We start from the raw sequence: 24,605 nt of genomic DNA on the forward strand, positions 1-24,605 counted from the left end.
CTGCCATCATATTTTACATACACTTCTATAATAATGCTCACCGTATTAAATTACTGTCCTGTTTTTTTAAAATGTATATAAGAAGTACATGAATACATTCACATTATTAAATATAGGTTAAGTGAAGACGTCTATTACACTCTAAATCTATCTTTCCTTCCCAGAAGGAATCTTGCCTAGGAATTTACATACATATATAGAAATAAAAATATAAAGTTTTGTTTTGAGTGTATGTGTGCTTTTTTATATATACATTTTCTGTTAGTATTTGCAGCTTCTCCATGAAATACTTTGGACAACTGTCCATTTTATTTTATTTTTATTTTATGTGGGTACATAGTAGGTGTATATTTTATGTGGGTACATAGTAGGTGTATATATTTGTGGTATGCATGAGATGTTTTGAAACAGGCATGCAATGTGAAATAACCACATCAGGGAGAATGGGGTATCCTTTCCCTCAATCATTTATCCCTTGTGTTACAAACAATCCAATTACACTATTTTAATTATGAAATATACAATTAAGTTATTATTGACTAGAGTCACCCTGTCGTTCTATAAAATAGTAGGTCTTATTCATTCTGTCTATTTTTTTGTACTTGTTAACCATCTCCACCTCCCCCAACCCTTTCACTACCCTTCCCATCCTCTGGTAGCCATCCTTCTACTCTCTATGTCCACGAGTTCAGTTCAACTCATGGACATTTTATACCTGTATGTATTCTCCATTTCAAAAAACTTTGGCATTGAATTACATAGAATTGCATGGTGATTTAGTTAGCCATTCTCCATCTTATAGATATTTCAATGGTTTTCATTATTGCAACAATGCCTCAGTGAATGTTCTTATACCGGTCTTTTAGTGCAGACATATTTCTATAGACTAGATACCTAAATGGGAAATAGAGGATCTGAAAAGAGTACAGATTTTAATCTACCAATTTGCCCTCTAAAAAGCCTGCAGAAACAACACTTCCATGAACGCAGAATATTTCCAGTGTTTTTACTGTCTGCATATTTACTGGGAGAAAATATCTCATTTAAGTTTTATTTTTTATTTCTCTGATTATTACTGAAGTTGAACATGTTTGTGTCTATTTACTGGAAATTAGATTCTCTCCCCCTTTGACTTGTCTGTCCATATTTGGAGGCTCATTTTTCTTTCCTATTGCTGCCAGTATCTTTCTTTCTTTTTTTTTTTTTTTTTGAGACGGGGTTTCACTCTTGTCTCTTGTTGCCCAGGCTGGAGTGCAGTGGCATGATCTCTTCTCACTGCAACGTCTGCTTAGTGTGTTCAAGCGATTTTCCTACCTCAGCCTCCTGAGTAGCTGGGATTACAGGCGCGTGCCAACATGCCCAGCTAATTTTTTGTATTTTTAGTAGAGATGGGGTTTCATCATATTGGCCAGGGTGGTCTCGAGCTCCTGACCTCAGGTGATCCACCCGCCTCAGCCTCCCAAAGTGCAGGGATTACAGGGGTGAGCCACCACGTTCGGCCTGCTGTCAGTATGTTTCTATGTCTCTGCTTGTCTTACTTGACTGTGAACACTTGTGGGGTGTTCATCACATTAACCTCAGGTTCTCCCTTCCAGGACACACAGCTGGTGCTTAATGAATGTTTATTCAGTTGTGTTATGGAAGTCATAAGTATTACCCTTAACATAGTTGTCACTGTCATCTTCATCATCATCACTATTCATTTATACTTACTGTATGCTAAGCACTCCCTTAAGAGGTATGCATCCATTGTCCCTAATTTTCATATTACCTCACCCAACATCATCACTATTGATATCTCTGTTTTATAGATAAGCAAGTGAGATGGAAACTACCTAGGCTGTCCAAGTACACTGAGCACACTCAGCTCTGGAGAGGTGAGCTTATGAAGCTAGTGCTTCTCCTTCACAGCTGTGGTCTTCATCCTGGCTACACATTGGAATTACCTAAACAGGCTAGGCATGGTGATTCATGCCTATAATCCCACTATTTTGGGAGGCTGAGGTGGGAGGATCACTTGAGACCAGGAGTTTGAGACCAGTCTGGGTAACATAGTGAGACCTCGTCTCTATAAAAGCATTTTTAAAAAATCACCTGGGTGTGGTGGTGCATGCCTGTGGTCCCAGCTGCTCCAGAGGCTGAGGTGGGAGGATTGATTGAGCCCAAGAGTCAGGGCTGCAGTGAGCTATGATCATGCACTGCACTCCAGCTTGGGCAATAGAGTGAGGCTATGTCTTTAAAAATGATAATAATAATAATAATAAAATTTTCGAAATAGAATTACATAAATATTATTTTTAAAGATTCCTTTATTCCAGCCCTACTCTAGGCCAATCGATTCAGAATCTCAGGGAATGGGTCTGGAGAAGTAACATTAAAAAACAAACAAACGAAAAAAACCCTCAAAGCCTGTAGGTGATTCTGATGCACTGAAATAATGGGAGCCATTGGTCTACATCAGAAGTATGGAAACTTTTTCTGTGAAAGGCCTGATAGTAAATATTTTAGATTTTACAGGCCATGAAGTCTCTGTGGCAACTACTCAACTTGGCTGTCGAGACATAGAAAAAAAAATGAGTGTGGTTGTGTTTCAATAAAACCTTATTCACAAAAACAAATGGCAGCCACATTGGGCCTATGGACTGCAATATTGGCCTCTGAGCCAATAGCACCCAAGAGTTTCTGTCATAATACTTTAACAAGCCTGCAATTTAAGACTGTCCCAGTCAAACCATGATCTCTGATCACATTAAGCATCATGGTCATTCTCCATGGATAATGGCTTAAGAATCCTTGCCCGATCTCAAGAGAGTCTGCTTCAGTGGGTCTGGGCCTGGGAGTCTGCGTTATTATGCAGGTCATTAAGACGTAGGTAGTAGACCTCATGGACCACACTGGAAGAATCACTGATCTACTGAAGCATAATTGTTCCTGGCAAGCAGCAAAAGCTTGGCTGAAGAAGCAGAACTGGCTCTTATTCAAAAATCCTTTAAGATCACAGATAGACATTCTCTGCCCCCTGCCTGCCTTATGTTCCAGCATCCTGCCTCCAGCATTCTGAAACCTTTCACGCCCCAGCATCAAACCCTCCCAGACTGAATGTTGACAGAGAAGAAAGAAAACTATCCCTCCTCTTTAACTCTGAAATTAGTTAAAGACCAAAGTCCTTGTCTATTTCAAAATATTGAAAAAGAAAGTGACTGTTTAACCACCTACATAATAAAACTGATGCTGGCGTTTATCTCTCTCTCTCTGTGTGTGTGTGTGTGTGTGTGTTTCAACAGTTGTAAAATGGAGCGTCCATTCTCCTGTCATCAGCTTTAAAGCTATGTGGCGGTTGAATGCAATCATTTCTGTTTCCCGACCTCTTTAACATCCATTATTTCTCCGTTGTCCGCATCTAATAGTCACAATCCTTTTAGTTGTTGATGGCTTGGCGATTACCCGGGCCACCGCTTTAGGATTACATCCAAATGCATCTGAACAGTTGAATTTACTTACTGTTTTCCTCCTAAAAGCTTTTTAACATGATCCAACTGGGATGGTTGCATCAGGAGAATCATTATTTGCAGCTCTCTTTTTTGGGAGATGGAAATAAATTTCCCAAAAGATGAAAGCAAACCGTTCAGTGTAGATCTGCGGTGTGACTTTTTGTTCTGTCTCCTTTTTACATTCCATTTTCACAATTTTCCTCAGGAATGACTCTTCTCCTGGGAAATAGGAATGTTTTAAATTGCACAATTGAGTCAAATCAATATTTAGAGTGGTTTGAACTTTCAGCCTTTTGCTGGATTTTGGCAGTATCATTTTACACTATAAATCCCTTTTCCCAGGTAACCTATAATATTAATATTAAACATTATTCACAGCTTTCTAACACCCCCCAATTTCACTCAGCTATCAGCAAAACAAATAGTACCCAAGAGTTAAAAAGTTGCTATTTTTCTTCTAAAGCGCAAGCACTTTTATGTTAAAATGGTATTGCTGTGTGTTCTCAATATCTATATACCTACCTACCTGTGTGTGTAGTACCTTTCAACATTGTAATTAGACATTGAAACTGCACCGTGCAAGCATAATGCACACACAGAGATTTGTAAAGCATCTGTGACAAGTGCATGGTATGGTAAAGCAACTTTACAATAGCTAGGACAAATTCTACAATCTATTCATGGAGGGTTTCAAATAAAGAATTAGGTAGAAGAATCTGAACCCTTTCATGCAGGAGGATTGCACGGATGATGAAATCTGTCATACCTCTCCTGTCTGGTAGAGTTATTTGAAGATGGTGTTTAATACTTGAAGGCTAATAGCATGGGGAAGCCAATCTTCTTGGGTTGAAATCCCAGCCTAGCTGCTGTGTGATCTGGGGCAATTTGCTTTACGTCTCTGAGGCTCAGTGACTCTGTTACATTATAGGAATAATAGGAAGACATTCGCATCATGACGTTCTAGTGAGGATTAAGTGAGGTCCCAGGTGTCAGGCATCAGACACAGCTTCCTCATGTGAGAATTGTAACCACAGTGTAATGATGAGAAGGAAAAGAGATAAGTAATTATTACCAGGGAGACTGTCTGAAACACGCGCAGCAATTACAATCTTCCCTTATGAACTGGCTTGGTTAATAGCATCTACATCCACTCAGCTATGCTAGTAAAAAATTGAGAAGCTGTACTTTAAACCCCTGCCCTTCTTGTATCCCCACCTTCCATGATTAATTAGTCCCCAAATTGTGCCATTCACCCTCCCAAGTAACTTTCAAATTCTGCCTCCCCCTCTTCATTCTCCCTGCCACTACCTCAGCCCAGGCCCTTACTAGCATTTATCTGGATGAATGCAAGAACCTCTTAACCAGTTTCACTGTCTTCAGCTAGGATCCTCCATGAATCATTACTAGCCATATTTTGCAGAATAGGAAATTGAGGCACAGAGATGTTTGACAAATAGCCACAAATCACACAGCTGGTAAGTGGTGTTGCTGGAATCCCAACCCAGGGAGTCTGGTCTCAGAATTTTCTGCTCTATTTTGGAATACTGGGTTCACTGCGTCATGTGCATAAAGAAACCCAGCGGTGGCTTTAAGCCTCATGTTTGTACCTCTGGTGAGTCCCATTTCTCCATTGACAAATCTTTCATCAGAGCTGTTACTTGATTCTGCAAGAGCTTCAAGGAGTAGCCAAGGGACCATTGCGCAGGAAGAGAGAGGGAGGAGGAAAAGACGGAAGCCGTGGAGCTTTCAGTCCCACACCCCCATTCTCTGGAGAGGTGAGAGGCGCCGGTAGTGGAATTAATCATTGATCTTTCCTATGTGATGAAGCCTTTACAAAAATCCCTGAACTATGAAGGTTGGTGGAGCTTCTGGGTTGGTGAACACATCTGAGTGCCAGGGTTATACACCCCAACTCCATGGGGATGGAAGCTCCTGCACTTGCGTGTTTTCCAGACCTTGCCCCATGCATCTTTTCATCTGGCTATTCCTCCCTTTCCTTTATTATATCTCTTGTTAATTACATGGTAAATGTAAGTTAAAAAAAAGTAGGAAGGATCTAGATTAGGGATGGGCAAGCTAGGGATACACATCCATTTCAATATTCCAGGAGTCTAGTCCACTGGATGGGGCCAGGCAGGGGGCATTTCCAGGTTGGGATGATGCTTGGATTCTGGTAGGAAGTAGGCTGCTTGCTCAGGCATATGTAATGTTGTAGGACCACAGTGTCAGTCATCCATGTCCCATTGAAGGATACAACCTGATGGAAGCTGGGACCAAGAGCTTTATCATGTCCTGTGGTCACCGGCACCAGAGTGGCAGGGAAGGTAAACTGAGACACTTAAGACCCAGGACAGGATTGATTGCTGACCAGTCTACAAATCTCAATGCTCTCCTGGGAGACTGGCAGTCGTCTGTGCAACCATGATTCTGCAAAAGACACTGAGAGCCCACGCGGCTGTGTAATTTGTGTATCAACCTGCTCTAAAGGCTGTGGGTGTAGCACTAAGAACACATCTAGAGAGCTTGACATATTACAATCTTGGCATTTGCTTGCTCAGGGTCTACCGTGGCATTTCTCAGCTGTGTCTGAGAGATGTCAGTAGCTGTTACAAGAGATGAAAAAGAAAGGCAGGTGGTAGCATCATGGTGAAAAGTATCAGAAAAAAATTGACCTCTACCCTTTCTGAATTTAAAAAGGCAGCATGATATCACTGACTTTGGAATTCATAATGCATCTTAGCATTAATGTTCTGGGGTAAAGAATTATTCTTTAGTTTAGTTTAATATATTCTTGCCTGTGCTTACTTGACCAAAGAACTGCTTTTACCCAGAAGAGCCAGAACATATTGAAAACATTATCCCTTGGAATTCGGTTTGGGAAATACTAATTTAGTTGAATGTAGCGCTAGAACTCACAGTACATAAGAAGGCAGAAAATGAGCAGGCTCACCAGTGTAGACTGTCCACGCTGGTGGATTTTACCTGATTGCCAGGATTCTCCACACTAGATTCTGAGCTCTGCTAATGTGGGCACCATGTCTATCTTGTTCACTACTCCCTCTTCCTAAGCCCTTGATGGCTGATTTTTTTGGTATGTCCGACACCTTCTTTAAGAACAACTATTGTTCACGAATTTTCCATCTCTCTTGACATTTTCATTTTCTTTACTGTTTTCCTGCACTTTTATGACATCCCAAGTTCTCTCTCACATGGATTATATTTTTATGCATTGAAGCTGACCTTTTCCTTGACCACATTTAATGCATATTTTAACTCTATTTTATTTTTGTTTTCTACACAATCTAGCTTACCACAAACAACCATTTATTCATTTCAGTTCGTTTTTTATCATTTCAGCTTTATTTTACATTACATCAAAATTACATTTTTGAAACTTTATGGAGACTACAAAACATTTGCTTTCAAAAAATTACCCTTGTTGCCTATAGTATCTTCTCCATAGGCATATTCTACCTGTGTTTTATGATTTCTATAGCCTTCTTTCTTGCCACACAAGTTTTGGCTATGCTTATATTTCCTCATGTAAGGACCGGAATTTTTTTTTTTTTTTTTTGAGACAGAGTATCGCTCTGTCGCCCAGGCTGGAGGGCAATGGCATGATCTCGGCTCACTGCAACCTCTGCCTCCCAGGCTCAAGCGATTCTCCTGCCTCAGCCTCCTGAGTAGCTGGGATTACAGGCACTTGCCACCACGCCCAGCTAATTTTTGTGTTTTTAGTAGAGACAGGGTTTTACCACGTTGGCCAGGCTGGTCCTGAACTCTTGACTTCAGGCCATCCACCTGTCTTGGCCTCCCAAAGTGCTGGGATTACAGGCATGAGCCACGATACCCAGCCCAGGAAAAAGTTTTATTCAATCCTGCTGTTTGTCCATGTTAGTGTCTGTAGATCCATCTTTATTTCCCTTCTTTATTTACTTGTGGACCCTTTACTTCACTTCTGATCGCTGTTAGAACCTGTCTCTTATATCAGTGATATTCACCATCCTGAATGAGATTTTTGGCATCTTGGAAGATGTTTAGCCAGTGTGACTCTTTAAGACTCAGGAGGATTTTCCTATCTCAGCTTCATGCAGAGAAATTTATATATATATATATATATATATATATGTATGTATATATATATATATATATGTATGTATATATATATATGTGTGTGTGTGTGTATGTGTGTAAACATTACACAATACCTACTGGGGTGCTAGGCACTGTTCCAAAGCCTTTTACATTCATTTAATCTGCACAGTAACCCTCTGAGATTGGTACTGTTAGTATTCCCATTTGACAGATGCAGAAATGAGTCACTTTAATTCATCCAACATCACACAACTAGTAAATGTCTAAGTCAAAATTCAAATGTAAGCAAACTGGTGCTGAAGTCTGTGCTGTTAACTAGTACAATATGTTTCCTCTTCATTCCTTTCTTGCAAAAAAAAAAAAAAAAAGAAAAAGTAAAAAGCTATAGCTGCCTTGATTTACCTGTTTCTGTGCTTTCTTGCTTAAAAGAATACATGATTGCTGTGTTCCACAACTGGGCATCATAGTCCTGCATAAGTGTAGGAAGTACTCATTGGGTAATTAGAGGAATGGAGGGCTAAGTTGCCATGAGCACCTCCTAACAGAGTTCTTGCATGATGGGGAAGGCTTCCTGCCTCTGGCTGGCACAGGGTACTTGTCTCTAAGCCCCTGTAGGTCAGAAGTTGTAGCAGAAGTGCCTGGCCTTATTTTTCTGCATCAGGGACTCTTCCCTTCTTTGGTTAGTGAAAATTCCTTGAGGGCCCAGAAGATTTCGATCAATATTTTTTTGTTCCCAAGACTGCAGCAACCTTTCATTGATTGGTGTGTGTATATGTTCATGAATATTCCAGTGAGAAGTTGGTGGAAAGGGAAGCTAGTCATTTGGCAGTTGGTATCTTGCCCAGGAAGTCTCCCTTATCTAGTTTAATCCTTAAAACAACCTTGAAGTATGCTGTTATCAACCCTGCTTTCCAGGTGAGAGGATGAGAGCTCAGAGTGCTTAAGAAGTCACCCAGGTCACCAGGTCACACAGCTAGCAAATGAAAGAGGCAGAATATAGGCCAGGATCTCGTCTCCAAAGCCCTGTCTTCTCAGCTATTACTCACTTCCTTCAGTTTCCAGTCAGTTCATTTTAATTCCTTGTATTTAATTCAGTCTTATTGAAGATGCATTTGCTGAACTCCTATTATATGAGTAAGAACTGGACCTTGGACTCAAGAAGTTCATGATGAGAAGCCAAAGGTAGAAGGCGGTGATGATGGACCATGAGTGGCATAACAGAGACTGCAGGATTTGGGCAGAAGTGGAAATTCTACTTTTGTGCCTGGTTTGAAAATATCTGATGATGAGGGCACTCAGAGCAATGCTTGAGGAGAGGCATGACTCCTGGTCCAACCAGATGTGAGGCAATCACCTGAGCAGTGGCAGCACCGCAGAGCCTGGAAGTCCAAGATCAAGGTGTCGGCAGGGCTGGTATCTCCTGAGACCTTTCTCCAGGCTGTTAGATGGCTGCTTTATACTTGTGTCTTTCCATCCTCTTCCCTTTGGGTGTCTGTGTCTTCATCTCCTCTTCTGTAAGGACACTGTTCAGATTGAATTAGGGCATAGCCTAATGACCTCATTTGAACTGAATTACCACTTTAAAGGCCCTATCTCCAAATATGATCATAACGAATGTAGGAACAAACTTCAACAAATGAATGTTAGGGAGGAAGCAATTCAGTCTGTAATAGTCTAGAGCCAATGGCAGGTCCAGGTGGAAACATGAAAAAGGATAGATTGTCGATCATATAGCACAACTCTTGGAATGTTACTTAAAGGAGTTGGGACATAATTCTTCCTTTAGGCCACCATTTCCCTGCGTGGAACATGTGCCACTGAATATGTGTGTGGTTGTATGTGTGACACGGTTTTAAGTGGTACTAGGACACAGCATTCAACAACATTGAATCCCGGCTTGGTGCAGTGGCTCATGCCTAGAATCCCAGCGCTTTGGGAGGCCCAGGTGAGAGGATCCTGGGCCTTGAGAGGATCCTGGGAGTTTGAGACCAGCCTGGGCAACATAGTGAGACCCCCATCTCTATTAAAAATAATAATAAAAAAATAGCCAGGTGTGGTGGTGCATAACTATAGTTTCAGCTACTTGGGAAGCTGAGGTGGGAGGATCACTTGAACCCAAGAGTTCAAGGCTGTAGTGAGCTATGTTCACACCACTACACTCTAGCCTGGGTGACAGAGCGAGACCCTGTCTAAAAAGTAAAAGTTAACATTGAATCTCGCAGCAAGAAAGTCATTCTCTTTCCAGTTTTCTTGCAATTCTTTAAGGAGAATGTGTTAGTTGATCATACTACGTCTCTCATACCTCTCTGCCCTTTGTTAATGTCCCCTATTGAGAAAAAAACGGAGATAAGAAGCCTTGAGAAATAATGATATCTAGCTAAAATTGGAGACTACTCTTTTGTTTAATTTTTATGATTGCCTTTTATTTGTGGCAAATGATTCTGGGCTTCTGCTTGTGATATTGACATAATAATTATTATCTTATTATTTCCTTATTTTCTAAAGGTAGTCATGTGTTTAAAAAGTGAGTTAAAGAAAATATTGAAAAAAGCACAATAAGTCCTATAAGTAATGACACATATTAGGAAGGCGGAATGAAAAGCTAGAAGGCTGGGAAGTGCTGCTGTGGGTGAAGGCAAGGTGAGGGGGGAGGAAAAAGGTGGACCTGCTGGGAAGTCGTCGGGAGAATGATGTAGCTGTGAGTAGATGTGCCCGTGCATTTGTACTAGTTGTGGTGGGGAATGTGTGCCTGTGTGTGTGTGTGTCCTTGAGCAGAAAAACACAGTTTTTCCTCTGCTTTTACCTCACAACAATCAACCCAGAAGAGGTCTGTGACCGCATGTGTGGATTTTCCCCCACACACCAAGCAAGCGATCAGTTCTGCAGTGGACACCAACTGCACGACCACCAATTCCATTGTGACAGCATCTACCTGGAGATAGTGTCAGATTCCACAGCTTGAGGCTGGGCTCAAGCCCCAGGTCATTTTACCTGTGCCTCTAACTGGTTGGCTACAAATGGGGCTTCTCACAACCCCCTCCTTTAAGTTTGATTAATTTGCAGAAGCAGCTCACAGAGCTCAGGAGAATACTTAGGTTTAGTGGTTTATTATAAAGGATGTTACAAAGGATACAGATGAAGAGGTGCACAGGACAAAGCATGTGGGAAGGAGTGAGGAGCTTCTGTGCCCTCCCTGGGTGCAGCGTCCTCCAGGAGCCTCCCCATGTCCAGCTGTCCATGAGCCCCCTGAACCCTGCCCTTTGGGTTTTAAAAGAGGCTGTATTATGTAGGCATAATTGATTAAACCATTGTCCATTGGTGATCAACTTAATCTTCTGCCTTCTCCCCGCTGGAGATTGGGAAACGGGGCTGAAAGTTCAACCTTCTAATCCTGCCTTGGTCTTTCCAGTAACCAGCCCCATCCTGAAGCTACCTAGGGGCTGCCAGCCACCAGTCCTCTCATTAATGTACAAAAAGACATCACTTTGGAGATCCTAAGAATTTTAGGAGTCATATGCCAGGGAAGAGGTAGAAGACTCTCTCTCTCTATATATATATATAGACATATGTATGTGTTTTTTTACGATGTCACAGTCCTCATACCCTGAAATCATCCCATAAGCTAAGATGAATTAGTAGGATTAGGTATGCCTTCGTTTTCACTCTATAAACAGGATTGAACATGTCCACACACTCTTAGGTATGAATTACATAATGGCATGAATTCATGTTTCTCCAGAAGCAAATAGCGAATGATAAATAGTCATTGAGCACATTTCATGTGCCAGGCACTGTGGAAAGTACTGCAGCTACCACATGGATTAAGACAGACAGGGTCCCAGCTAAGGGGTCAAAGACTCGCATGTGATTCCTTCCGCACCACTCACTAACGAGGCACCCTCCACCGAGCAATTTGAGCTCCTTGAGCCTCAGCATCCTTGTGCGTCCAGTGGACAGAGGCATACCCCATGCATATTGCTCTGGTGATAAATGAGCTGAGGTGTATGAAGGCACTGCCAATTGTGTGAAGGCATGCATCCAGTGTTATTACCGTGAGCCTTACATTCTGAGTTTCAAAAGTGCCATTCAGAGAATCCTTGCCTTTATGGCCCCCAGAAGCATATGAAAGATAGAGCTTCTACTCAGAAGGCCTAATTGCATAACTTGAGCAATTTAGCTGGAAATGTTAAACACTGTCTGCATCCAGGAGCTGGAATGGAGGGAACCACGTGGATAGGAGGTCGAGGATCTCCTCTAGGGAGCATTGAGTTTAAGGAGACTGGCATCCTCTGTGTTCATCCAGAGAGGTGTGGTGGATTAATAGAATGCAGACCCTGAGTTTTAATAATGAGCCCAACAAACGTGCAAGGCTTCAGGGAAAATAATTGAAAGGAAACTCTCTAATTCAGACTTGGTTCCTCCAAACACATTTGCAATCTCCCTTCCTGTGGGGGTGGGGAGTGGGAAGAAAACTTCAGGTTAACAAGTTAATGACACCTGCCTACTGTGCCTTTAATTACCCTGCAAACCTCAAGCAGAGACTGACAACTGCAAGAGCCATATGCAGGTTTCGAGGCTGTCTACACACAGATAACACAGCCTCCTCCCACAAGCTTTCCTGACAAAGACGAGCATGATTCCAGGAAGCCCACCTTCACAGGGCAAGTGAAACTAATAATTTTTTTTTCTCACAAACTGTCTCTTTTAATCTTCAGAACAGACCCTGAGAGGTCAATATTATTGTGTTTATTTACCCAAGGGGAAACTGAGGCTTAAAGATATTAAATATGTCAAAGATCACACAGACCAGAAGTAAGACAGTTGGAACCAGAGCTCCGGTCTCTCTGGCCAAGAACCTGGGTTCACGCAAGGATTTCATGCAGCTGCGGAGGGCCCCACTCACTCTCCCTCTCCCTCCCTCCTATCATCTTCCCTCCCTCTCTTTTGGTCTTTCTCTAATCTCTTTTATTGCCTCCCTCTCTGTTTTCTGTTTGCCCTCCTTCCTCCCCACCCCACACACTTTCTTTCTTTCTCTCTTTCTTTTTCCTCTCTCCCTTTCTTTCCATTCTCCCTCCCTCCCGTCTCTTTCTCTCTTTCTTTTCTCCTTCCCTCCCTCCCTCCCTGCCTGCCTGCCTGCCTTCCTTCCTTCCTTCCTTCCTTCCTTCCTCTTCCCCAAGGCAGGTCATAGAAACCAGAACTCCTCTTTCCTAAAGCCAGCCATGAAATCTAAAAATATTATTCTCACCTGCTGGGTAAACTAATGGCCATAAAGAAATGATCTGACCTACACTGACTATAGATCATAAGACCCCCATTGCAGAGAGGGTTGTGTCCCACACCCACAAGGAAGGAACACTGCTCAGAGGCCAAGAAAAATCTAGACAGAGAGGCCTTGCTGCGTGTCCCCACTCAGTCCATTGGCATTCCATCGGACCCTTTTTGTCCAATCCTATTTCTACTCGGCCGTCTACCCTTTGTTGAATCTAGCATGAAAATGGACAACTTCTCTGTATCTTTGAGTCTTCATTCTGAATACTCCAATGTAAAAAAGTTATTCTTATTACTTGTTAATTATTATTATTTTCTTTTGCAACAGAGTCTCATTCTGTCACCCAGGCTGGAGTGCAGTGCCACAATTTCGGCTCACTGCAACCTCTGCCTCCTGGGTTCAAGTGATTCTCCTGCCTCAGCCTCCTGAGTAGCTGGGATTACAATTGCCCACCACCACGCCTGGCTAATTTTTGTATTTTTAGTAAAGATGAGGTTTTACCATGTTGGCCAGGCTGGTCTTGAACTCTTGACCTCAAGTGATCCACCTGCCTCAGCCTCCCAAAGTGCTGGGATTACAGGCATGAGCTACCACACCTGGTTCCCATGTATACATGTTAAATGAAGATGTTGCCTTTTCTCCTAGCAATCTGCCTCATATCAGAGAACCTTTAGGGAGCCAAGGGCTTTGCCCTCAACAGTCCTCACCAACTCTCATGCTTCTTGGACTCTGAGCTGGGATATATTTCTGTGCTCTTTTTTGCTCTCTGTGCTTCTTTGCTCTCATGTGGGGACCTTTATTGCTGGAGATCATTCCTGGTTTAAGGTGGGGATTTCCAATTTATTAAATGTCTGCTTTGTCTAGCTTCTTTAACACTGTTCATCTTACATAACATATGTTGCTAGCTGTCTTCAGACAATTCCATGAAGTTTATTGGAAAAAGTGAAGTAAACCACAGGACAGGACACCTAGCATAAGTCTTGGGTTTCTAGTTTGCTGTGTTACCTTGGGCAAGCCGTTTCCTCTCTCTAAACTTCAGAGTTCCCAGCTGTAAAAGATATTGTCCCGAGATGCTTTCAGCTCTTCCATCTGCATGTAAATCCTGATACATAAGACGCTCCCCTCAACAACCCATGATGACCATGTGGTCTTTCTGTAATGATCTGTGAGAGCAGGTGGAAGTCTAGGGTCTCCAAATTTACAAGAATTAAGTGAGATAAGTCATTCTGAATGCTTATCACAGCACTTGGAAAAACTAATTAATGTCAATACTTGCTGCAATTATTATTTAGCATGCACCTCCAATGTCCTAAAAACATCACACAGAGAAAAATATACAGCAACTTCCAGAAGATTTAAGCAATAAGGTCTGAGGAAAAAAGCAGATCCTATGATGATGTGTATAACATCCTGATGGAGAATTTCAGAATTAAGTTCAGAATGAAGGGGATTGTTCTTTCTCAGGAAGACCAGATTTAAGACTTCAGGAAGTGTGGTTCTGATCATCTGGGGACAAGGAGATCTTGATTTTTGGTTTGGGACTTTCATGTATGTTCCTGTGCATGACACTGGTCAAATATTCACCACTCTGGACCCAATTAACTTGCCTGGAAACCTCAAAACAGACTCTAACATGTATATGTGATTTACCAATATATATATAAAAAATACAACAGAGTCTAGTATTTATTTTCTTATTTATTCGTTACTTGTATTACCATTTACTGTGGATGTTTTATGCAAGTGTAACAATATCACCATTTTGTGGTGGTTGCAGTAACAACCGCCACAAAATCTCCATAATTTTCAATAATTTCTCACTCATAAAACATGCCTATCACGTGACGGCAGAAGTGCACTGCTCCACAGAGGCATTCAGGGATCTACACCAGGGGAGGCTCCCTTGTAACACAGACTTCTACCACCACAAAGACAAGGAAAAGGAAAGCTTGGCAGAAGATGCACCTGCTCTTAGAGTGATACACGTCACTTCCTCCTACATGTCATTGGTCAAAGCAGGTCATATGGCCATGCCTGATATTTAGTAGGTGGAGACAATCCTACCACGTGCCCTGGGCAAGAGAAACAAATATTTCTGAACGGTGTCTCCTCAGGGTATAAACACAACACCATACCTGACTGGTTGGATTTACATCATAATGTATCCTCACTTCCATGAGAAAGGCGGGGGGGGGGGGGAGAAAGAGAGAGAGAGAGAGAGAGAGAGGAAGAAGAAGAAGAAGCAGCAGAAGAAGAAGAAGAAGAAGAATGCATTAAGATTCCTTGTTTTTCACAAGGAAGCCAACTCTCCTCCATTTGAATTAACTTCCCCTCCCAATTGACTCAGTTTACCTAACAAGGCAAGAGCTAAACATCTGTTTCCCATGAATCCTTGTCAATTTCCATCAAGGGGCCAGGGAAGTAGGTGGTTCAGTGTCAGAACCAGTGGCCAGTAGACCAAGTTGGAAGTTTTTGAGAACAATTGGTCAGAAAACCATTGGTGCAAGAGGAATGGCTATCTTCAGCAACATGAAATGGAAAGATAAGAACTGGGTACTGGAGTGGGTCAGCGCCAGATCATTATTTTGGTGGTAATTACCTCCATCAGGGTCCAGAGTTTCAAGAGAGTCTCTGAGCTGAGGACTGGGATTGTGGCTATGGGTTCCACCAACTCGTAGTCAGGAGCAGGGGGCACAGAGGTGCTCTGGGAGCCATCGCAGGGTAGCAAAGCTGTGTGTTTGGACAGTGCTCTTTTATCTAGTGTGAGACAGATGTTTCTGACTGCTCTTTACCTACCTTTGACCACAGAAAGGCGTTTTCAGTTCTCTTCAGCAGAGAATCTTGACTCCTTGCTACCTCTTTACTGGCCTCTGAAGTCATGGGCATTTCCAAGTGCTGGACTAGATGTTCTATAGGGAGCTGACAAAAATTAGATCTGATTGTTCTATTTTGTTCTTATGACATTAAATTCAGAGCTACACAGCACTGCCAGATCACCATTATCTTTTCTTAAATTTGATGAGTTGTTTTTTTTTTTTCTATCATCCAAAATTGCTCTTTAATGATAATTAGGAAGATCTGGGCACTAGTAGGGAAAACTCTGACACTCTTTTTGGGTCATGGTGGCTGGGAACTGAGGGGCACAATGACTTGGTGGGCACAGAGGCTATCAGGGAAGATGTCACATGCACCTGCTGCTGGAATTATGGTGGTAGCCTAGTTCTGGGTGTTACTCACTAATCTAGCTAAGGCTAGCGATACCCACCAATGCTTAGTTTTGAAGAAAAGATTCCCGCATAATAATCCTCAAATCCTGTAAACCCAGTCACTATCCCCTGGCTAAATGTCTTCCACTCTGTAGAACCATTGCATGTGGGTGCATATGGAAGATCTATTTTCTTTCCTCTCCTCTTAAGTGTTTTTGGGATGAATAATATGCTGATATATTATAGCTCACCTTGGCTGAATATACATTGACCAGAAAGAAGTGGCATGCTAACCGTCTGATGGATTTGATTCATTTGGGCAGTGAAGCTTTGCAGTTTGGGCCAAGGGTTCTCAATGACCTGGCTTGTCTGTTCACAGGGTTCAGGCTCACTGGACATTTGATAACAATCTCCTCAGGGTATAAACACAACACCATACCTGACCGGCTGGATTTACACCATAATGTATCCTAATTTGCATGAGAAAGACACAGAGAGAGAGAGAGAGAGAGAGAGAGAGAGAGAGAGAAGAATGCATTAAGATTCCTTGTTTTTCACAAGGAAGCAAACTCTCCTCCATTTGAATTAACTTCCCCTCCCAATTGTCTCAGTTTACCTAACAATTCAAGAGCTAAACATCTGTTTCCCATGAATCCTTGTCAATTTCTATCAAGGGGCCAGGGAAGTAGGTGGTTCAGTGTCAGAACCAGTGGCCAGTAGACCAGATTGGAAGTTTTTGAGAACTATTGGTCAAAAAACCATTGGTGCAAGAAGAATGGCTATCTCAAGCAAAATGAAATGGGAAGATAAGAACTGGGTGCTGGAGTGGGTCAGCACCAGGTCATTATTTTGGTGGTAATTACCCCATCAGAGTCCAAAGTTTCAAGACAGTCTCTCAGCTGAGGACTGGGATTGTGGCTGTGTGCTCCAACAACCCATAGTCAGGAGCAGGGGGCACAGAAGTGCTCTGAGAGCCATTGCAAGGTAGCAAAGCTGTGTGTCTAGACAGTGCTCTTCCCTCTAGTGTGAGGTGGATGTTTCTGACTGATCTTTACCTAATGTGTGCACACTGGTGGGTGCTATTAGTGGCCTCTTATTCAGTAGACAGAGCTCCTCCCAGCCACTGCCCTGCTCCCAACCTCCTAAAAAATCACAAAGGACATCATTGTGTTTCCCACAATAATGAACCATGACACATAGGCACTTATTTATCTGTTGCTTCTTAAAAATTTTTCATGATAATGCAGATCAACGTATACTCAGCTCAGCATTCTCTGTTATGTAAACATCTTAGCAATGACAAGTTCAACATCTGTATCATTATTAGTATTATAAAATATATACATATTTATAATTGGATAGGTATACTTTGTGGAGTAGTTCACATTATATTGTCATATTTAATCTTCACTGTGACCTTGTAAAATTGGTCCAGGTTGAGCATTCCAAATCCCCAAATTCAAAATCCTAAATGCCCTCAGATCTGAAACTCTGAGTGTCAACGTGATGCTCAAAGGAAGTGCTCATTAGAGCATTTTTGGATTTTGGATTTTCAGATTTCGGATGCTCAGCCAGTAAGTACATGATGGAAATATTACAAAATTTGAAAATATCCAAAATCAGAAACACTTCTGGTCGCAAGCATTTTGGATGAGGGGTACTCAACCCACACTTGATAGGTGGGAAAACTAAGGCTCAGGGAGATTGGATAACTTATCCAAGCTTATCCAAGATTCTCTGCTAAAGAGGAGAGCAAACACCTTTCTGTGGCCAAAGGTAGGGCCCTTCACAGGTACTTGCTTCTCTTGCCCAGGGTACATGGTAGGATCATCCCTACCTACTGAAACTCAGGTGTGGCCATATGACTTGTTTTGACCAAAGGCATGTAGGAAGAAGTGACATGTATCATTCCAAAAGCTGGTGCAGGCTGGGCACGGTGGCTCATGCCTGTAATCTCAGCACTGTGGGAGGCTGAGGTGGGCAGATCATGAGGTCAAGAGATCAAGACCATCCTGGAAAACATGGTGAACCTCCGTCTCTGCTAAAAATACAAAAATTAGCTGAGTGTGGTAGTGCGCACCTGTAGTCCCAGCTACTCAGGAGGCTGAGGCAGGAGAATTGCTTGAACCCGGGAGGCAGAGGTTGCAGTGAGCCAAGATCACTCCACTGCACTCTAGCCTGGTGACAGAGTGAGGCTCCATCTCAAAAGATAAAGAAAGAAAGAAATAAGCTAGTGCATTTCTTGCCAAGCATTCCTTTTCCTTGCCTTTGTGGTGGTCCTGCAGGTAGAGCTGAACCTGCATCTGTCTGTGTGAAGAAGAGAGATGCAGGTCTGGGCCAGGTAAAGCCTCCATCTTACTGTAGAGTGTATTACAGGAGTTTCAGGAAACATCTCACTGGGGCCAGGGTAGAAGGCCACAGTCCTACTCAGAAAACATGGGAGAGAATTAAAATCGAGTTTGACGGCAATCTGAGAAGTTCTCTCTGAGATTTAATCAGGTCCTGATGGAGTAGTCAGGTTGAGTGGTGCCAATTGGGAGGCAACACAAGTTGTTGCAAGGAAAACAGCCCCATTAGAGCTTTGCATTATACATGTTCTCTGAGCTATGTAATTGTGGCTGTGTGATTCCTAACAAGTGACCAAACCTTTCTGAAATTTAATTTCCTCATCTGTTGGAGAAAGGGGCTGACCCAGGGGCTGCACCACTGCCTGTTATTTGCACAGTATCTGGGCATCACCTCAGAACAACCCCTGGGGATTTTCTATTTGTCAAAAGAAGAAAAAGAAATCAGGTCCCAAAGTGATGGTAATATTTTTAGATTGCATTTCTTCCTGCAGGCTTTTCGGTTGACTTAAATGTGGGCTTTGGGGCAGGGCAGCAACACGAGTGAGCTAAAGAGGCCAGCAGGAGAGAGCTCCTTGGCTGAGAACACTGGGGGTGACATGGCTCACAGGCACAGCAGGAGGTGAACAGCTCTGTGGAGGCTGTGGCTAAAAGGTCTTAATGGATTGTGCTCTCTCCTGCCTCATGATTACAGGATTCTTTCCTGTCCATCGTGTCTTGGCCAGTGCTAAAGAATTGCTGAATTTCCGCTGCACCCTCTCACTCCCCAGGGCAGAGGCGAATCTACTCGGCTAGAAATTGGTTCTGTTGTATCTTTTGCCTCTACTTTGTTCCACAGGGAAGCAGATATTCTAGAATCTTGGCTTTGGAAGCGTCCTCAGAACACCTGACTCAGTCCCTTTCTGATGCAGATGGGGAAACAGGCCCAGAGAGGGAAAGGGAATAGGTGAGGTCCTAGAAGTAGAACTGCTGAATTGGCTCCTGGTGTCCTGACGATCAGTTCAAATAAGCGAATGTCAAGGAAGCATGATTTTCCTGGCCCCATTCATTGTCCCAGTTCCAACCTGGGGGCTGGGAGGAAGGTGGGTTCTGGCTTTGAAGCCTTGGACTGAGGTGGGAGGCCTGAGGGTCACACCTTGCCAAGGGAGATGGAAAGAATGTGATTCAAAAGATGAGTTCAAGTTGTGATCAAGCAGAGAAACCCAAAGAAGCGATCCTAAGCCTCAGGTTCAAAGAATGAGACAGAGACAGAACCTGGGACCTAGAAAAAGGCCATGGCAGAGTGGAGGCGAGGGAGAGGCCTTGTCAGAGTGGCAGGTTCAGGGGTTCAGGACGGCAAATGAGGTGGGGCTGCATTTGGGCTGTTTTTCCCTTCCTCCTTCCTTTCCCTCCCCTTGTCCCCCCTCTGTCTCTTCTTCCCTCCCCTCCTCTCTCCTTGCCTCTCTCTCTTTTTCTTGAATATTGATCACAGAGTGTGATATGTGATTTGCTTACAGAAATTCACCAAGCCAGAAAAAGCAAAACCATTTCCACAAAACATTATCTTTTATGCCTAAGAATGAAATAAAGTAGAGCGGAGAGGGTCCTTTAGCTACTTGTACTGGAAAAATAGGCATGGTACAAAAACTTGGGTGAGAAAACCCAAATTAATTAACCAAGTCATTCATTAATGCATTGATTGAACAGCATGACTAATAGTTGCCAGGTTTCCATCTCCATCCTCCTCTGACCGTGTGAAGCAGGCAGAACACATAAACCCTCTTGGCCTGATCTGTGAAGATCATGATAACACCTCACTGGGATTTAATAGGATTAAATTGGTTACTCCAGGAAGGTGAACACATTTTAATATTTTTCAAACATGCTAGTATTATTATTACTATTATTATTTTATTTTATTTTTATTTTTTTGAGATGGAGTCTTGCTCTGTCACCCGGGCTGGTGTGCAGTGGCACAATCTTGGCTTGCTGCAACCTCCGCCTCCCTGGTTCAAGCAATTCTCTTGCCTCACCCTCCTGAGTAGCTGGGATTACAGGTGCCTGCCACCACGCCCAGCTAATTTTTTTGTATATTTAGTAGAGATGGGGTTTCACTATGTTGGCCAGGCTGGTCTCAAACTCCTGACCTCGTGATCTGCCCTCCCTGGCCTCTCAACGTGCTGGGATTACAGGCGTGACCCACTGAGCCCAGCCTATTACTATTATTTTTACTTGTGATTGTTTTGATTGTTGTCAGAACCCTGAGTCTGTGCATTAGAGGTTTCCTTATGGCCAAATCAAAGAAACCCAGCCCTGCCCCGAAGAAAGGTTGGGTGACTGCTCAAGCTTCCTAAGACAAGAGAGGACTCAGGAGACCCATGAAGCAGGTGCAGTCATTCGAGCTTGACCTATGTTGTCCTTTTATTGGAGTCTTTGGGGTGTCCACAGCTGGTAAGGTGGGAAGAACAGTAAGGATACATTAATTGAAAGCTTTGCCACCAGATTAACTTCAATTCTACACCAGCTTGTCTTACTCCCTTGCTCCAGGGACTTCCTGGTGGCCATTGAGTTGCTGAAGTACACTGCTGTCTGACTTCCTTGCTTCCTGCTCTCCAACAGCTCAACATTTTACAGTCTTCAGATACTCGTCATCTTTTCACTGCCCTCTGCTTGTTTTTCCATAGCAGACATTGCTCATCAATCTTTGCACTGACACTTAGCTGTGACAGGGACTGGGACTATTTCTCAGCATAGTTCTGCAATCTCCCATTCAGGTGAGAGATAGCCAAGGTCGTCTGAAATCTGGTATAAAAACTTTTATAATGATTGAGCACCTCATATGTGTTTGGTGTTCTCCCAGACACCATACTGAGGCATAAAGCAGCAGTTTCTAGTTCTCTTTGGTCTAGAAATGCCCACAACAGCAGGATAATTTCAAGTACCACCCTGCGATCGATTGGCTGGGATTTTGTAATTAACTCATCAGTCATTAATTACTGATTGGCTGGGTATTCCAGTTCCTCTGGCTTCTCACTAACCGGAAGAATTCACTGTTATCCACATACTGAGGTTTTTTACTCTACAGCGAGTCCTCAGTATTTTATAAAGATGTTTAGTAAGACAAATGCTGTCTTTGATCTTTGAAGAATCTCACTTATTACATGTTCCCATCTTCTAAAGGGCTTGTTTTTATTTCTTCTCTATTACTGCTTTCTGAGCAAATTCACGGCAAAGTGCGCACACATCCCAACCCCATGGTGATGCAGTGTTTTGAACAGCGTTTGATGTAGAAACTTGTCAAAGTTCTTCTTACCTTTCTTCTTATTTTTTTCTCAATCTAATTAAATCATTTCCACAGACTAGTTTAGCCAGATGCCTCTTTGCTATCTCAAAAAGCACTAATAAATTAGTTGAGCATGACTGTGGAAAACACGTTATCTTCCTTTAACAGGAGATTGCTCATTATACAGCATGTACTTATTGCTGAATGGCGTGGTCCTGGCTTACAGTGCAGTGTTAGTCATGGCAGAGAATAGCCAGGATAACCAACTTCCAAGTCTCCACATCTCTTCTTTCTTCAAACTCTCTTTGACCTCCACCACCATCTTGGCTACACATGAGCACCAGGAACAATTATGATCAGGAGGGGGGTAGATTTAAGAATCCTGGCCAGAAACTGTGGAACTTGGCCTACTTTTGACTTTACTGTTTGTCCAGAATTAATGTAGGATTTTATTGCAAGTGATGCAAAACCTGACCAAACTAGTCTAAGTGGCTGGGAGTTTCTTAGCTCAGGAATAGGAAAAGGATAAGTTATTCCATCTCTAAGTGTAGCTTGACTCAGGGGCCCAAATAATGTCATCAGGCTTTGTTTCTCAGTTTCTCTTTCTTTATTCATCTCAGGGCTCAGATATCTGTGTCAGCTTCATTCTCCGACCACATATAATCTCATGGTGGCAAGATGGAACCAGCAAATTTATCTTCAAATTCTCCCATTCAAGTTCCATAGGGAAAATGGAAAAGAAGCTTGCTTTTTTCATTTTTGTTTTTGTTTTCTCCTTCTGGCTCCTATAAAGGTCAAAATTCACCCTAGTTGGACTGATTTAGGTCACATGCTCATCCTGAAATGAATCATTCTGTGGCCAGGGTGATGAAATATTCTGGATAGGCTACATCATGTGCTCTACCATCTGGAGTTGCTGATGGAGTTCTACCTGAAGTATGTGGGCTAAAAATGGACAAAAAGATTAATGAGCTTTGAGTGGGTAAAACAGCACATGCCCATTGTTCAGCCATTAAATTTCTATCTCAGGGCTGCATTCCCCAAGTCCAAATTCAACCCAATTTCTTCCAACTCAGAGCATTTAGAGAAAGACACACTGGAGTCAGACAGAGCTGGTTCAACTTGTGGATCCAATTCTAATGTGCTGTTTAATGTCCTCTGGGCCTCAGTCTTCTGATCTGTAAAATGGGGTAGTCATAACTTTGTCAACAGCACTTGGCAGTGTGATTGGGGAACATTAAACTTTAATCAATGGGATTCTTGCCTGTTCTTCTCATCTAGATTTCTGCCATGATAACATATTGGGTGCTGTCAATCAAATGAGGACCTACTTTGCCTTACTCATCCATTTTTGATCCCAGGGATGAGACAGTTGTACCTGAACCTTGGCCCGATGCCTGCATCCTTGTACACCTTCCTCTATTTCAGAATCATCTTCATTGCCATGCATCATGGACTATTGGTATAGTTTTTTTTTTCTTTAGTTTAGATATAATTCTTTTATTATAAAACGGAGGCATGAAAATTATTTACATGATGAAAGATTTCAGAACTTCAGTGGAATGCCTGAGCTCATGTTGATGCTATTCCAATAGTGATCTATTTTAGTCTACATACTTCCCAAGAATGTCACCATCTCTAAATAAGAAATAATTCCTGTCACCTAGCACCACTTTGGTGCCTGCATATTCTGGGAGAAGAACTTTATCTCCAACTTTCACTACATATTCTGGCACCAAAGTTGGAGAAGAACTTTGTCACCAACTTTCATGCTAACTGGTTGAATCTCTTCAACCTTCACTTTAGAGCCCAATCCAACAGCTACTACTGTTACTTGCAATATTTTTTCTTGAGATATTTCTGGAAGCATATGCCTTCTTTGGTTACAGTTTCAACTGCTTTCCTTTTAACCAATACTTGGCCAAAGAGCAGAATAAACTTTCTAACTGCTTGCCTGCCATGATTCCTGCCATCAAGGCTCATACTTTGCTCTCATGCTGCTGCTGATGCCAAGACACTCTGGTATCCTGTGCTGAGGTTGTCCCGTGAATCTCTCCATACTTCCAAGAGTTCCTGGGAAAGTCTGACTTTCTCTTGTAACCCAGAGCTGGATCTAAGCATTTCTATCATCCCCAACATCTTCTTCCCCAACCCCTTCCATTGGTTGAATTCTAGCCTCTGTCTGTTCCCTGCTGTCCTATCCATTTTCAGCTAATGAGACCAGGCTCAGCCTTGTCATGGGTGTGTGATAAGGAGAAAATGAGTCTAGACATGGTAGTTTACACCTGTAATCCCAGCACTTTGGGAGGCTGAGGTGTTTGAAGCCAGGAGTTTGAGACCAGCCTGGGCACATAGTGAGACCTTGTCTCTACTGAAAAAAACAAAAACAAAAACATTAAAAATTAGCTAGGTGTGGTGGTGCACACCTATAGTCCTAGCTACTTGGGAGGTTTGGTGGGAGGAGTATTTGAGCCCAGGAGTTTGAGGCTGCAGTGAGCTATGACTGTACCACTGCACTCCAGCCTGGATGACAGAGGAAGACCCTGTCTCTTAAACAAATAAAGAAAGAAAATGGGTAGGTGAGATGCTCACAGAACCATATTAAGCCGAGTTGGCAAGCATGTTAAAGGGCATCTGATACAACCTTTCTCTTGTGGGGAACGTCCTAGCTGATTGCATGGGCCAGGGACACAGAATGTTGTTTGGATGCCAGTCATGAACCTCCAGATGCCACAAAGCTGTGGGTAACTAGTAAACTCCAGTAAATTAGGACTTTCTTGTTGATAATTAACATCCCCTACTCCCTCAGGGAAACAACTAAAACACTGTCAGGATCCACTTTCTGGAGGAAATGGTCTTAAATTAGATTTTAGGGAGTCGATTAGGTTTATGACTAAAATATATAAGAAGCTAGGTAGTTAACATAAACAAGAGAAT

At 42.6% G+C, this 24,605-nt stretch overlaps 1 protein-coding gene and 1 pseudogene across 1 annotated transcript in view; one reads left to right on the forward strand and one right to left on the reverse strand.

The window, feature by feature from the left end:
- The window catches only part of HS3ST4 (heparan sulfate-glucosamine 3-sulfotransferase 4), a 452,668-nt gene that overhangs the window by 349,481 nt on the left and 78,582 nt on the right, over positions 1-24,605 (forward strand). The window lies entirely within an intron of this gene.
- On the reverse strand, positions 23,273-23,651 carry LOC129016014 (10 kDa heat shock protein, mitochondrial-like; annotated as a pseudogene).

The sequence above is a fragment of the Pongo pygmaeus genome, chromosome 18, assembly GCF_028885625.2.
Source record: "Pongo pygmaeus isolate AG05252 chromosome 18, NHGRI_mPonPyg2-v2.0_pri, whole genome shotgun sequence".
In the NCBI taxonomy this organism is placed as follows: Eukaryota; Metazoa; Chordata; class Mammalia; order Primates; family Hominidae; genus Pongo; species Pongo pygmaeus.